The sequence below is a fragment of the Eretmochelys imbricata genome, chromosome 8 (assembly GCF_965152235.1).
Source record: "Eretmochelys imbricata isolate rEreImb1 chromosome 8, rEreImb1.hap1, whole genome shotgun sequence".
NCBI classification, from domain to species: Eukaryota; Metazoa; Chordata; order Testudines; family Cheloniidae; genus Eretmochelys; species Eretmochelys imbricata.
The window spans coordinates 103,057,866-103,062,926 of NC_135579.1; positions in this window are offsets into that span (position 1 = coordinate 103,057,866).

Here is a 5,061-nt window from a genome sequence, read left to right on the forward strand (position 1 = left end):
TGGTTGTCCAAGATGACCTTGTCTTCTCGAATTTTATTCAGGGTTGAAATCTGCACTTCCAGCCTATGTATCTTCTCCTCTGGTTTGTCGGTCGGCCTGTACCAGGAGTCTCTTCTGTCCTTTGGCAGAAATGAAAACCTAGCACATCCAAGGCAGGTCACCTCACTTGCTCCTTCATCAGTCATATCCGTTGTGGAGGTAGCTGTCATGGGGTGCTCTGCTCATGGCAGGTATGGCGCCTCCTCCTGGCCGTTCTGGGAATAGCTCACCAGGTTGACGCCCCTTTCTGCAGTTGTGTGCTGTCCTGCTGCATCTGTCTGCAGCCCCTCTCTCACCTCAGGCGTGCTGCGGCCCTCTTGTGACTCAGGTCACTACTGTGGTTTCCCCTTGGGGGGGTAGAAAAGTCTCTCCTCACACACGGGCTCCACCTGTTTCCTTATTCACTGCCCCTCTGGTGCCACTTCCCCAGTGGCTGGTTGGAGAACCTGGGCCCACCCTCTACTCCGTGTTCCGGATCAGGGACCCTCTAGTCAGCAGTCTAGGCCTGTTCCACCCCAGACCTTGCTGCATTTTCCTGAGCCCTTTCCTGACTTTCTGACCCTTTCTTCTCTGCATGGGCGGCAGGTGAACGTGCCATTGTGGGAGGCTATCCCCCAGCCCCTTCCCCTCTGCCTGAGGCCCTGCCCCTCCCCTTCTGCCCACCGGAGACTGGAGCACACACACCCCTGCGTGTCCCCGGCACGCTGGGAGAGCAGGGAATTGAACCCACATCTTCCAAGACCCAGATGAGTAATCCAACGACCCCTGCAATCCTATTTGGCAGTGATGTAAATACATACATTTACAGTCCACTCGCTTGTTCTGACTGTCTGGCAGCGCCTTGAAATTTATGTAACCGAACTAGGAGCAATATGGAGAGCCTGCTCTTAAGGTAATTATGGAAAAGGGAAAGTGTTTTTGCAAAGCCAGTTTGAAAGCTCTTGGGCCTAACTCCATCCTGGGTGGTGCTGGTGAGAGTCTGGAGTAACTCCTCTGATTTCAATGGAGTTTCTCTCGGTTTAAGCTTGAGTAACACAGGGCCTGATGTAAACACGTGGAAAGCTAAGGAAGACTGTTCTCTGGATCTGACACACGTTTTTTCTGAGGATGGTTGTTTGGACTGTTTGCATTGGGCTGTGATTCTGGAATTTGCTATGAAGTTTCAAAAAAGTTGAATTCTGTGGGGTGTTTAACATGGTGGCCCCGCTGCCCCCTGCTGGTCAAAACATTGGGGGAAAAAGGAGAGAAACTTGATTATCACTACAAAAGGTCTCTCCCTCCCCCCCGCTGGTAATAGCTCATCTTAAGTGATCACTCTCCTTACAGTGTGTATGATAACACCCATTGTTTCATGTTCTGTGTGTATAAAAACATCCTCAGTGTATTTTCCACTTTATGCATCCGATGAAGTGAGCTGTAGCTCACGAAAGCTTATGCTCAAATAAATTGGTTAGTCTCTAAGGTGCCACAAGTCCTCCTTTTCTTTTTACCTATGTAACTATTGATCTCTGATGATATTAGCCAAGATTTTTTTAGGAAACTATTGAGTTTTGGGTGCCCAGCTTGAGCCACTTTAAAGATCCTGATTCACAGATAGGGCCGAGCATCCACCCTCTGAAAATCAGTCCGCTTTAAGACACCCTAAATTGGGTTCCCAAAAATGGAGGCACCCATAAGCAGAAGTCGTGTTTGAAACTCTTGGCCTGGCGATTCTAGCGCCACGTTCTAGAACGGAAATCCATTGCTGTCGAGTATGCTTGGGCCCTTCACGCAGCCGCAGGCGGCTTCCCTCAGACGTGTGATGGGAGCAGCTGCCAGGAGGGGATCAGGGCAGAATGGCAATCAGCAACAAAACGATAGGCTGTGTCTTCACTGCGCAGTTAGCCCAGGGGATCAGCCCCCTGGTCTGAGCACATGGCTTAGCCTAGCCCTGGGGTGAGCAGCCCCCAGTGAAGTCTCACCTGCGTTTCTGTGCCCTCCTGGTTTCTGCATTAACCCCCAGGAGACTCGGGGGGGGGGGCACGTTCCTTGGCTCTTTGAGCTGAGATGCTCCGAGTCTTTCCCAGTCCACTGTGTGACTTGCAGGAGAACTGGTCTGTTCTCGGGGGCCATTGTGGGAAGGCACTGGAGGACTATCCGCACTGGAATGGCTTAACCTGTGTCCTCACTGCAGACTGGGCGCATTCTGGCATGAGTGAAAGCAGAGCCTGGGCTACCCCCAGGCTATGCTTGCTCACTGGGGCTGAGAGCACCTCCAACCCGAGCAGTGCTCAGTGTGCCAGGAGGCTGAGGGGGGCTTCTTTGATCAGCTGCTTTCCCCAGCACCCTGCCACCTGGGGCAGAGAAATCAGAGATGCGTCAGAAAACAGGCAGAGTGCTTTCCCCTTTCCCTCCGGAGCTGACAGCTTTCTCGCTGGGGGGCTCAAAACTGATGGCGGGCAGAACAGACATGGGGATAGATCTGATGGGAGGTCTCGGGGCACAGCATTAATTTGGGGGGGTTGAGTTCTAAGCAAGAGGATGGTCACATCTGGGGCTGGTGATAGACCCCCTCTCCCATCCCCCACAGACAGTTTTCTCAGACCACTGTAAGCACCGAATCCCAGGCCAGGGGTTTTTGTGTATGGAAGAGGGGGGGAACGGTTGGGCTAAAACCCGGGTCAGAGGCCAGGTTAATGGTGTAGTGAAGACACACCAAGAGAGGCAAAAACAAAAAACCCCAAACCGCTTGCAGAGATCGGTGGGTTAAACTTGGTTGCATTTTAGCCAGGATATGAGAAAACATCTACTCCTGTTGTAACCTTTAGTTAGTGGGGTAAGTTACTATATTAATTATTGCTAGAGGTGTGTCTAAGCCACGCAGTTCAGAGCTGGATTTTGAGCACCCTAAGCTCAGGGTTGGTCAGATGTCTGTCCATTATAGAAAAAGGAAGGACTGCACAGTGGTTAGGACACTAGATGTAGGACTTGGGAGCCTGGGTTCAATTCCCTGCTCAGCCAGAGACTTCCAGTGTGACCTTGGGTAAGTCAATCGCTCAGTGCCTCAGTTTCCCATCTGTGCAATGGGGATAATACCCCAGCCCAGCCTCACAGGGGTGTTGAGGATAAAAGAATCAGAGTGTGGAGTGCTCTGAGACCACAGTGAGAAGGGTCAATCGTGAAAGTTACAGGGGGGAGGGAAAAGGGTTTTCCCTCTCAACCCACCCTGTCCCCAAAGCTCTGGGATTTTAGATGGGCCCCATCTCGACCTCTCTCTTTTTCTGATTATGAGCTAGTTACAGTGATTGCTGTATTCTGGATTTCTCTATTTGTGACAACCACAGAATCTGATGGAGACATCCTTCAGCTTGCCCCAGGTGGAGTGCTGCGGCTCTTTGCCCCATGCCCACATCTTGGGAAGGAGACGGGGAAGCTGCGACAAATGTGGGGGTGCTCTTTGTTAATGATTGATACTGGTCTCTGAATCTGGCACTAGCCTGGTGTGTCTGTCCAGAGGGTTCTGATTAAACACTTCTGTCTAGGGTGCTCCAGGCAAGGAGGCCACTCCTACGTAAGGGTCAGTAGGAGACCGTGCCAGAGCCAGTGGCCTTAATAGCCCTGGGCCAGTCTCCTGGGCAGCCCCCAACCTGGCTTGATAGGGTGGGTCAGGACCCACATACATTTGGGAGAACCTAGGGGACAAGGGGAGAGAGAGTAAGGTTGATGGGCTGGAAGGAGAACAGCAGGGGCCTACAGCCAGTTGGGGTGGTCCCAGGATGACCCAGGCTGCAGTGTTTAAAGCACCGCCTGGGAGAAAACCCCCCTGACTGGCTGCTTTCCTCCCTTGCCCGCCTCCTGGGGATGAGCAGCCAAGCAGGGCTGCTGCAGGAAACAAGCAGAGGGAGAGGAGGAAACAGGAGGAGGCCAGCAGCTCAGGGTGGTTCCAGTGCCCTCCTGTGAGCAACCACATCACTCCTCTGTGCTTCCCAGCAATGCCTGGCAGGAGGAGAGGGGACCCCGCTGCCATCCCCAGGCCTTGGAGAGGGGCGTGAAGAACCCCAGGAGGAGCAGAAGTGGGGCTATGGGGTTAGAATTGATGGGGGGACAGGGTAGACTTGAGGGTTGGGTGCAGAATTAACCGGGCCAGGGGACAGGCAGACATGGGAGTGCTGATTTCTTTCAGGCCCCTTTAAGCACTGCTGGGCTGGCTAGGAGAATGTGAGTTGGTTTGGTTCTGTCTGTTAGATAGGGCGAAATAAACACAGGGGGTGGGGGGAATAGCTCAGTGGTTTGAGCATTGGCCTGCTAAACCCAGGGTTGTGAGTTCAATCCTTGAGGGGGCCATTTAGGGATCTGGAGCAAAAATTGGGGATTGGTCCTGCTTTGAGCAGGGGGTTGGACTAGATGATTTCCTGAGGTCCCTTCCAACCCTGAGATTCTATGTTTTCAAAACCCTTTTTTCGCTGATGCTTTGTTCCAGCCACTCAATAAAAACACTTTGTTGCAAGGAGGTGGATGGTCGCTATATCGGGGGCCCCAGGTCCCCGAAGGGAGGAAACACAGGGACCAGAACCCAGCTGGACCTGCAGGGGGATAAGTGGTTGGTACACAGGGCAGTGTGCCAGGGTCCTGGTCTGAGAGTGGAAAATTTGGGGTGAATCTCACGAGACAGGGTCAGGCAAGAGGCTGATCCGTGGAGAGGAGGCTCTCAGAGAGACCAAACAAGGGACACGGTGAGGCTCTCGTTGGTTCCCGTTGACATTCAACATCTCATTTCAAATGGGACAGCCTCTTGGCCTGCACAGAGGAGAAATGAAGCCCCCACTCGGCTATCGCTGATGGGGCGAAGGTTCAGTGCCAGGGTGAAGTCCAGGGTTTAGGATGCCCAGCCCTGGATTTTTATGCTCTCCTGTTTCAGAGCTGGTCTCTAGCTGACTGCACGCTGCAGGTGGCTAAGTAGCACCCACCTTCGCCTGTCCTTTCCTGCTCGCGCGCCCGAGCCCAGCGCATCGGCAGGCGTGAAGGCTGGGAGACGGTCCTGCT